Source organism: Ceratotherium simum, chromosome 32 (genome assembly GCF_057802395.1).
Source record: "Ceratotherium simum simum isolate JZ-2026a chromosome 32, ASM5780239v1, whole genome shotgun sequence".
Taxonomy (NCBI): Eukaryota; Metazoa; Chordata; class Mammalia; order Perissodactyla; family Rhinocerotidae; genus Ceratotherium; species Ceratotherium simum.
The window spans coordinates 10,628,508-10,640,521 of record NC_141931.1 but is presented as its reverse complement, the minus strand read 5'-3'; positions in this window follow the sequence as shown (position 1 = coordinate 10,640,521).

The window sequence follows — 12,014 nt, the reverse complement described above, 5'->3', positions numbered from 1 at the left end:
AGAAGCAGTGGGATGTTTTGGTAGAAGGGCTTGTACCATATTTCATCCATCTTAAGATGGAAATTTTTCACATTTGAACATCTCTGAAATCAGGCTGGCTTAGAATTGATGGTGTCACAGTCACTATCAAACGGGTAGCAGTTGTGATGTTTTATTACACACAAATGATCAAACTTGGTCATTGTCGCTTCAACTGAATATGTACTTTGTTGGCTCTATAAATGTTGTGTTTAACAGATATTTAACATGTCTTACAAAACATTATACTACTATTAATCCTTGAAATGAAAAGTTTTTGTGTATACAGAAAGGTATGGAAACAGCAGAGTGGCAAAGTTTGATGTTAGTTGAAGGAAGCGGCTATCATTGGAGGAAAGACCAATATCATCAAAACTCGCAGAAGAGGAGTCAGTAGCTTGGAATAAAATCTCAGAGACAATAGTGGATTGTATAAAATGTATCACCAACACTCCTGACGGCACAGAAAATGGTAAAACGTGGGCATTGCCAATTCTGCATAGAAAAATGATAAGGATGAGTCCAGCTCTGAATGTAAAGACATTTTAGGATTACCTTAGCCTTAATCTCTTTACTTCACATAAAACTACATGGAAAAAATATGAACCTTAAGTCGAAAAGAGCTCTTTCAACAAGTATAAAATAAAAATTCTAAGTGATAAGAAAGCATGTGACAGTTTAATTGTTAGCGTTTTTTCTTAGCAGTACATAAAATGATGTATCTTACTATGATGACATCTTAGATTTAATGAGATATGGATATGTGAGAACGATGAATAAGCAAAGTGTGATCTTAAGAACATACAGTAGAAAAGCAGGTCAATATGTGAGGGGGGGTGGTGAAAATCACACTACGAAGACCCCCAGAAAAATATTGGTTAGCAAACACAATTATAAAATTAGTTTTCTCTTAAACATTTGCATAAACTATCTAGAACATGTGAATTCCTTTTTTAAAAATTATTTTACTGAGGTCATATTGGCTTATAACATTGTGTAATTTCAGGTATACGTTATTATATATCAGTTTCTGTATAGAGAGCATCTTGCTCACCCCTGATAGTCTAGTTTTTGTCCATCACCATACATATGTGCCCCTTTACCTCTTTTACCCTCCCTGCCACCCGCTTCCCCTCTGGTAGTCTGAAGAACACATGAATTCTGACGCAGCGTTATTCACAATAGCCAAGACTTGGAAGCAACCTAAGTGCCCATCAAGGGAAGAATGGATAAAGAAGATGTGGTATATATACACAATGGAATACTACTCAGCCATAAGAAACGATGAAATCCAGCCATTTGTGACAACATGGATGGACATTGAGGGTATTATGCAAAGTGAAATACGTCAGAGGGAGAAGGTCAAATACCGTATGATTTCCTTCATTAAGTAGTAGATAATAACAACAATAAACAAACACATAGAGACAGCGATTGGATTGGTGGTTACCAGAGGGGAAGCGAGGAGGGAGGAGGGCGAAAGGGATAATTCGGCACATGTGTGTGGTGATGGGTTGTAATTAGTATTTGGGTGGTGAACATGATGTAATCTATGCAGAAATAGAAGTATAATGACGTACACCTGAAATTTATACAATGTTATAAAACAATGTTACTGCAATAAACAAAAAATTAAAAAAAATAAATAAATAGTGATACACACACAAAAAAATAAAATAAAAAAATAAAAGAATCTAACAACTTAAAATAGTGTTAAAATATAACTATTTTAATAAAATTAGCCTCAGTGTTTATTAAAATGATAATAATAATAAAATATCAACATAAACACTCACTATAATTTAAAAATCCCTGAAAAATACCTGAATTCTTAAAAAAAAAACCAAAATACCTTATAATGACTCGATGTTGGATAATTACTTAAAATAAACTTATGAGATAATACTAGAAACACAAGACTAAATGATGATACAATAATGCATCTTTTACAAAGAGGATTATTCTGGTGAAGGCCCTTGGCTTACATTCTTATTTTTTGAGAATTTTCCATTTAATTTAATTTTTAAAAAGCATAAGAGTCAACTGTCATCAATTTGTTTGGCTCATACAGAAATAACCAGAAATTTTGAACACTTAGAATCTTGGCAGATTTTTCATTTTATTTTTTATGTTATAAAATATGCTTAGAAGAAACAGAGTTTTTTAGGCTTTACTATTGTATATTAATTCCCCAAAGGGTGTGTTAAAGTGATTTTTTAAAAAAGCTGTGGGTGCATTACAAAAGAACTACAGCAGTTTAATGCTATAGAAAGATGGTGATCTGAATTCTAAGATATTGTTATAATGGGGCCTAACTCATCAATCTCAGTGTTTATACCACTCATACCCTATATGGCCCTCATGTTAGTGCTGGACACCATCTTACTACGTGGGTGGCAGCTGCCTGTCATCTCAATAATTCTGAAGAAGAGCCAGGGAATTTGTTTTAAAGTGTTTGTCCAGATGAAACCACATGTGGCCTCCAGGCTGCTCTGGGCCTGAAGCCTAAGCCTGCTGGCTGTGTAGAGTCATAGAGCTTATCCAGAAGAAAATTTGACTGTCTCCTCAAAGCCAATAAAGATAAAAGAAACCTGCGTTAGTCCAAAACAGCACAGCTCATGTGTGGGAATTGCACAAGATTAGGGTTTGTCCTCTGTGTTGGCCTCAGAAAGGCCAGGGAATGGAAAGGAAAGTAGACAGCTGCTGGGTCCCTCTCTTTCATTGTTTTCTTTGCTTAAAAGAAACTTTCAATTGGACAGTTAACTTTGCCTTAACTCCATTGGCGGATGGGGGCCTTGAGCACGTACGAGCAAACTCTGGTTATTGTGTCCACTTAGGTGATATAACAGCCATATCGTTGGAACAGAATCCTATGAAAGATAAAACTTGACAGGCTTTCTGTGCCTTAGAAAGGGCCAATTCCTCTTAATGGTCATGAACAGGCTGGCACATAGATGATAGGAAAGGTTCTTGGGCATGCTGGAAAGCTATTGAGTCTTGTGATCCCATGGCAAAATATTTGGTAAAATTGTCACTAGTACTGTCATAGAAGAGAAACCACATGCCTGTCTACTCCCTCCAGGAGAACTGGTTGGAAAAACTCAAAATACTGTGGTGGGTTGACTGCTCCTTGTAGCTTCTAGCGAGATGCTATGTAAGAGAAGAACTCAAGCAAGCTGTGTACAGTCTGCACAGACAGATGGAAGTGAATAGAGTTGTGTCTAGGGAGGTTCTTTCTGAATGCAGCCTGCAATCTAAAGTTAATAAACGTGTAGCCTTCCAGTGTTGGAAAAGACAATCAAGAAAGAGAAAAACACAAACCACAAGAAACAGTAGACTTATTGCAGACTCCAGCACTAGGAAGATAAAAGCAGAGCTCAGATGGTTGCGATGAATCCAGATTGGAAAATTCAGCATGGTTGGCCAAGGACAGGGCAGGGTCCCATATCCATGACCCCTCCTCCAACCTGAAGGAACACATACGCATAGTGTAAGTCAATACAACTATTATTGCTTTCCTGATGGAATCCATGGTATTGTTGGTATGTGGCTGATAAAGAATGATGAGGCAATAAGGAAGCTATTCCTAACACGAATGCTTACACCAATATATGACCCCTCTCTTGGCAGGAGTCTTCTGATCCCTGTAGACTGTGACAGAAGAAAACCACATACCTGTCAAATTGGAGTAATTCTATATCATTATTTTTGTGTAATAAAAAAATATGCATAGAATATTATTCAGAAATATGCACAAGAGTTTGGTCACAGTGGTTGCTTCTGGAAAGGGGGATTCAGTGGCTATAGGAAAGGGGCATGAGGGAGATTGACTTCTCCCTGCTCACATTTGGGTATGTTATGAATTTTGGACCATGTATATACATCATCTATTCACACACTCACACATACACAAAAGAGCAAAATTAAACATAGTTTCTAATAAAATTATAAGTGCACATACATTTTGACCTAGTTATTTCTCTCCTGGGAATGATTTCCTACAAATATGATCAAATGTGTGAAATGATGTATGTTCCAAGTCAGTCACAGTGACACTGCTTTTAATAGCAAATATTGAAAACAATTGAAATAACTTAAATGTCCATCAGTAAGGCACTGGTTAAATATACTATATACATCCATACAATTTAATACCATGCATCCAATCCACAAAAAGGTATGAAGAATATTATATATTGATAAAAAATGAGCTCCACAATATTATTAACCATGTTATTATGTGCTCTCTAAAAAAAGTGAAAGGAATATATATGTATATATATAATATATATAAATATGTATATTTTGTGTGATATATACACACACACATTCATTTACTTCTATAAAATATTTCTGAAAAGGTACATAAAAAATTGATTCCAGTGGCTGTCTCAGGAAAGGAGAACTTGGTGTCAGAGGTTCAGGGGTGGGATGAATACTTTTTATTCCAAAAGAATTCACAGAAGTTTTCCACATGAGCAGCATCATTTTAGATGTGTATATATCCTTGCTTCATAGACAACACTCATTTGAGTGCCTAAATTAAGGCAGTTAAAAAATATATATATATATCACCCATCCAGTCTCATTTCCTATATAGGTAGCATCTTTTAAAATAAAAAGTCCACACCTAAAGGCAATATCTGCGTGTGCAGTTTAAAAAATTAATATGTGCATGGGCTGTTTATGCCAATTCTGTGAAACAATATCTTCAGTTTTCAGGGATAATTAGCATTAACTTAGTCTTTTGCTAATTTCAGTTCTTTCCCATGAAGCATATTACGTGTGAAGAAAAAATGCCACCACCTCTGACCTCACTCAGCAATTTTTTATTATAAAGACAAGATTCATTGTTTTGGTCACAGATATTGTCTAAAAGCATAGAGGCTATGGCATGATCAGAGAGAATATTCTATAATTGGAACCAAATCTTTCTTGCTAAAAGGACATATCTCATTTCTTTTAAAATTTTTCTCCTCCCATCCTTCTCCCCGTCCCTCCTTCCCTCTCTCCTGTTCTTCCTTCCTCCTTTCTCTCAGCACTGGTTTCTCAGAGAGACCATCTATCTAAACTCCTGAGAGTGAAGAATACCCTGTGGTTGAAAACCTCAAATGACTATTATCTAAAAAGTTTTCATCTAAAAAGATCTGAAAACTAGTGACGATTTTGCTTTCCTGAACTTTCTTGTCAATGGCAGGTTGACAATGGCATTCTTGTCAAATGGCAGGTTGGGCTGATGGGTGTTGATGCAAATCATTGGCTCTGGATCCTCTATCGCTTTTCTGCATTCTGATCAGTTTGGAGTCTAAACTTGTGCTTAACCTAAGCCGAAAATAATCATGTAATTTTACAGTGGTGGACCATTAGAGCTGGAAGGCAGGTTGGACAAAATCTAGTTCAGTTTCTTTTACAGATGAAACTAATGTTGAGGGACACTACATGATTTCCCAAAGGTCACAAAACTTACTGTCAGAGTCAAATTTGCTCATTTTTTTCCACTATAGCACCTCTCAGCAGGAAGAAACAAACCCTCCAGAAAAATTATCCTGCTCTTTTTGTCCCTGATGTATGTTTGTCTCCTACTTGGAGTAACCAGTGTTTACGAATAAATCACCTTCTGCGGGTTGCTAAGAACCTGGAAATGAGAGACGTTAGATTGCCTTCTTAAGAGTTAATTATGATATTAACCAGCATTGGCCTCCTTAACTGCTGAAAAATTTCCTTGAGCTGTTGAACATTTCCTTCACTTTGGTGGTCAAACTGTGTTCATGTGGGCTGTATTAATAGGCAGGTTAAGTCACATGCTAATGTTGTGACATTGGCCAATGATATTAACATATCTGAGAAGATAAAACGATTTCAACATAAGATTGTGGACTGCAAATATAAAACAGAAGCAGGGAAGCCAATGTAAAAGTTGACCTGTATCCTGCTCAGAGCAGGGGAGAGAAAGGCTTGGCTGGGGTGTTGAGAATTTCATTCTCATTGTCAAAGTTCTACCTGAGAAAAAGAGCTCTCCTTTCTTGAATTTCCTTGGCTTCTTGGCTTTCTTCTGACCTCTCAGGACACTCACTCTCTCATCTACTTGCTCCTTCCAGCTCTCCCATCTGACTTCTAAATGGAAGAGTTGCTGAGAGCTCATTCATTGTCTTCTCACTCAATGCTTTGTCCCAAGGTGATTTCATTCACGCTGTTGAATCCCCAGATTTATCACTCTACTCCAGATCTCTTTTCTGACTCAAATGTCTATCTAGCTACCTGTCTATTTATCTGTATATCTATCATCTAAATTTCCAGTGAGATGTCACAAGATTGTCGTAAATATAACACGTCCAAAATTGTATTCTTGATCTCTTCACCATAACCTCCCCCAATCTGCTCCTCCTATGGAGTTCTCCAACTCAGAAAATGGCACCTTCACTGCCCAGTTGCTCAAATCAGAAATTTGGTTGTCATCCTTGACACCTCTCTCTTCCTCCCCTTTCAATCCATCACCAAGTTACATTTTCACTTCTTAAATATTTCTTGAAGCCAACAGCTGCTCTTTGTCTTCACTACCACGGCCTTGGTCTATGCCACTATCTTCTTTACCTGGAAGATTATGTGAGTCTCCTAAATAGTCTCCCCACATTCATTCATTCTTCCACTTCAATCCATATAGCAAGCGATCGTTGAAAAATACTGATTGCATCATGCCACCTCCCTGCTTAAAACACATCAATACCCCTGCTTCCTTCTTCATCTTCATCTTGCATCTTTCTCCCTTCTCTAAAGACAATCCAGCCCCAACAGCTGCCTTCCTCCTATGGGTTCAGGGTTTCCTGCCCCAGATCCTTCACACCTTTTAATCTCTCTGCTTGGAATTCTTTTCCCTCAACAACCCTTCTCTTCCCCATCTCTCCCAACTTCTACTAATTCTTTAGCCTTTTTTTTTTTTCTGAGGAAGATTTTTCCCTGAGCTAACATTGTTGCCAATCTTCCTCTTTTTGCTTGAGGAAGATTCGCCCTGAACTAACATCCATGCCCATCTTCCTCTATTTTGAATGTGGGTCACCACCACAGTATGGCCACTGCCAAGTGGTGTAGGTCCGCGCCTGGGAACTGAACTCAGGACACCAAAGCAGAGCACACCAAACTTAACCACTAGGCCATGGGGCCAGCCCCATAGTTTAGCCTATTTTTAAATGTCAGATCCTCAGAAAGGCATTCCCTTAACTATGAAATCTGATTTAGGACTCCCTTGATAATCTCTTGCATTGCCTCATTTTTTCTTCTTTCAAATCATGAATTTCAATTTCTAATTTAAATGCATTTGTGTGATTATTTTTGTCTTCCAACATAGCTATTTTGTTTAATTTTCTGCTCAGCAACCAGAACAGTTCCTGGCATGTAGTAGGCAGTATTTTTTGAATTACAATGAATGAATTATGTTAGCTAAAGATATTTTTATAATCTAAACTTTCTTTTTTGACTCTATTCTAGCCAAGGTACCCTTTTGATTATGATTTGTCTTTCCACATAGCTTGATAACTGGGAAAGAATGCACTGATAATTCAGGTGTGAGATACTTCTTAGTTTAAAAATTGATGTTCACAACACTCTTTCATGATAAAAACACAAAAAAACTAGGAATAAAAGGAAATTATTTCAAGATAATAAATGCCATATATTAAAAACCCATGGTGAACATCATACTCAATGGTGAAAGACTGAAAGCTTTCCCTCTAAGATCAGGAATAAGGCAAAGATGCCCATTTTCACCACTTCTATTCAACATAGTACTGAAAGTTCTGGCCAGAGCAATTAGGCAAGAAAAAGAAATAAAAGGCATTCAAATTGGAAAGGAAGAAGTAAAATTATCTGTTTGCAGATTATATGATCTTATATGTAGAAAACTCTAAAGATTCCACACACACACAAAAAAACTGTTAGAACTAATAAATGAATTTGGAAAAGCAGCAGGATACAGAGCCAACACAGAAAAATCAGTTGCATTTTGGGGCCAGCCCTATGGGCTAGTGGTTAAGTTTGGTGCGCTCTGCTTAGGTGGCCCAGATTTCATTTCCGGGCACAGACCTACACCACTTGTCAGTGGCCATGCTGTGGCAGTGACCCACATACAAAATAGAGGAAAATTGGCATGGATGTTAGCTCAGGGCAAATCTTCCTCAAGCAAAAAAAGAAAAAAAGAGGAAGATTGACAGCAGATGTTAGCTCAGGGTGAATCTTCCTCAACAACAACAACAAATCAGTTGCATTTCTATACACTAACAGAACAATCTGAAAAGGAAATCACAGGGGCCGGCCCCGTGGCTTAGCAGTTAAGTCCGCGCGCTCCTCTACTGGTGGCCCGGGTTCGGATCCCAGGCGTGCACCGATGCACCGCTTCTCCAGCCATGCTGAGACCACGTCCCACATACAGCAACTAGAAGGATGTGCAACTATGACATACAACTATCTACTGGGGCTTTGGGGGGGGGGAAAAAGAAAAGGAAATCACAAAAATAAGTCCATTTACAATAGCACCAAATATACACAGAAATTAACTTAACCAAGGCAGTGAAAGGCTTGTACAATGAAAATTACAAAACATTGCTGAAAGAAATTAAAGAAGACAAAAATAAATGGAAACACATCCCATGTTCATGGATTGGACAACTTAATACAGTTAAAATGTCAATACTACTCAAACAAATCTACAGATTTAATGCAATCCCTATCAAAATCCCTATGATGTTTTTTGCAGAAATAAAACAACCCATCCTAAAATTCATATGGTATCTCTGGGGATTCTGAATAGCCAAAATGACCTTGAAAAAGAACAACAAAACTGGAGGACTCACACTTTCTGATTTTAAAACTTACTACAAAGCTACTAATGAAAACAGTGTGGTAGTGGCATCAAGACATACTTATAGACCAGGGGAATAGAATAGAGATCTCAGAAATAAACCCTTGCATATATGGTCAAATGATTTTTGACAAGGGTGCCAAGACCATTCAATGGGGATAGGAAAGTCTTTTCAACAAATGGTGCTGGGGAAACTGGATATCCACATGCAAAAGAATGAAGTTGGACCCTTACCTAACACCATGTACAAAAATTAACTCAAAATGGATCAAAGACCTAAATGTAAGACCTAAAGAAATAAATCTATTAAAAGAAAACATAGGACAAAAGTTTTACAACACTGGATTTGGCAATGATTCCTTGGATATGACACCAAAGGCACAGGTAACTAAGAAAAAATAGGCAAATTAGACTTGATGACAATTTAAAAATTTTGTCCATCAAAAGACAATATCAACAGAGTAAAAAGGCAACCCACAGAACAGGAGAAAATATTTGCACATCTTATATCTGATAAAAGATTAATATCCAGAATATATAGAAAACTCCTAAAACTCAACAATAACAAAACAACCCAATTAAAACATGGGAAAAAGACTTGAATAGACATTTCTCCAAAAAAGATATACAAATGGCCAATAAGCACAAGAAAAGATAATTAACATCACTAATCATTAGGGAAAGGAAAATCAAAACTACAATGAGGTACCACTTCACACCTATAAGTATGGCTACTACCAAAAAAATAGAAAACAACAAGTGTTGGCAAGGATGTGGAGAAATTGGAACCCTTGTGCACTGTTGGTAGGAATGTAAAATGGTACAGCCACTGTAGAAAACAGTACGGCAGTTCCTCAAAAAATTAAAAATAGAATTACCATATAAGCCAGCAAATCTACTTTTGGATATATACACAAAAGAACTGTAAGCACGGTCATGAAGAGATATTTGTATACTGATGTTCATAACAGCATTATTCACAGTAGCTAAAACGTGGAAGCAATCCAAGTGTCCATTGATGGATGAATGGATAAGCAAAATATTGTATAAACATACATTGGAATATTATTCAGCCTTAAAAAAGAAGGAAATTCTGCAATATGCTACAACATGAATAAACTTTGAGGACATTGTTCTAAGTGACATAAGCCAGTCACAAAAAGATACATACTGTATGATTCCATGTATATGTGGTACTTAGATTAGTCAAATTCACAGAGACAGAAGGTAGAATGGTGGCTGCCAGTGGCTTGGGGGAGGGGGAAATGGGGAGTTATTTTTTAATGGGTATAGAGTTTCAGTTTAACAAGATGAAAATAATTATGGAGATGGATGGTGGTGATGGTTCACAACATTATAAATGTATTTAATATCACTGAACTGTACACTTAAAAATCGTTAAGATGGTAAATTTTATGTTATGTTTATCACAATAAAAATTAGGAGGGGCCAGCCCAGTGGCATAGTGGTTGGATTTGTGCGCTCCACTTCGGCAGCCCAAGGTTCACAGGTTCGGATCCCAGGTGCAGACCTACACACTGCTCATCAAGCCAGGCTGTGTCAGTGACCCACACACAAAATAGAGGAAGATTGGCACAGATGTTAGCTCAGGGTGAACCTTCCTCAAGCAAAAAGACAAAGATTGGCAACAGATGTTAGCTCAGGGCCAATCTTCTTCATCAAAAAAAAAAAATTGATGTGCAGGTGACAACTCAGCCCTACGTGCATTTTAATTCACATGCATCAGTCTCTGAGGTCCTGAGAAGAGTGAATTTGTAGGTAGGCCCTCAGACTTGAGGCCGGTCATGGGCCACATTTATTCACTAATAAACATTCTGAGGTTTTGTTGGAGATAATCTTACAGATCTTTCTCCTTGGTGACTCTTGGCATCATTATTGATTTAAGCTTACCTTTCTTTTTGAAATATCTGTGCTTAGTAACTCAGGAAGTATTGACAAATTTTCGCCAGTTATTAAAAGTTCGCAGTTACCAAATATGGTTATCATCTGCCTGTGCCACTAAGGAGATTAGCCAGGTGAGGCTGGGACTTCTAAACTGTTCCATCAGGTCCTTTCCTGCAACTGGATTTTATGGCTTGGCAAATTCTATTGCCAGTATGCTAGTGGGCCCAGCACTAACTGGACAAAAGCACTACAGAATTGAAGGAGGGTTCTTAATAATAAATTTTGGCAATAAATTTATTGTCTTTCTACATGCCAGGGACTATGCTGTTATACATGTGTTGTTTCATTCCATTCTCATCACAATTCTACAAAGCATGGTTACGGGTTATCAACTCCATCTTACAGATAAGTAAAACATAGCTTAAAAAGGTTGCGTAGCGTAGTTAGTAAGTGGTTGAGCTAGGATGTGAGCCTGAGTCTGCCTGACTCCAGTGCTGGAGCTCTTAAGCATTACCTGAAATCGCCTTCTCCTGACTTCATCATGCATCAACTGGTTGGTATGGATCAACTGGTTTGGTTAGTCGCCCAAATCCCTATCCTCTAAGTCTGATTTATGTCATGATAAAATCCCAATGGGTCATGAAAATACATGTTTGGGTATCATTCATTAATTTATTTAATAAAGGTTTTTTAAATACCTTCTACATATACCAGCTATTATGTAGATTCTAAGGAATGCAGATGAAAAGACACAGTCCCTTCTCCCCCAAAGCTTGCAGTTTGGTGGGAAACAGGCAGATAACCACATGTGCACAATACGATACAATCAATGCTATAATAGGAGGCCAGATTCTGAGGAATCAAAGAGGGGTGTCATAGAAATGTGATGTGATCCAACTCGTGGAGACTAGAGATTTTCCAGGCAGACATGCAGGAGGAGAGGAAGAAAAAGGTGGTCTTCTGGGTAAAGGAAACTGTGCAAAGATCCAGGAGACTTCTAATACCTCAGTATTAAGGGAATGCCAGTTACAGTGACAAGGGGAGGGGCCGCAATTCAAGAAACTAAGTTGAAGAGATCAGAGGCAAGGGGCCAGACCACTTCAATTCTTTATTCTACTCAGAGCTCTGTTGAACAGGAATAGAAACCAAGTCAAACTAGCTGCAGTAATGAAGTTTTACCTTTTAGGCTCAGTGTCTACAGTCTCTGTGTCTCTTGACTCATGCTCTCAAGACAGAGAAT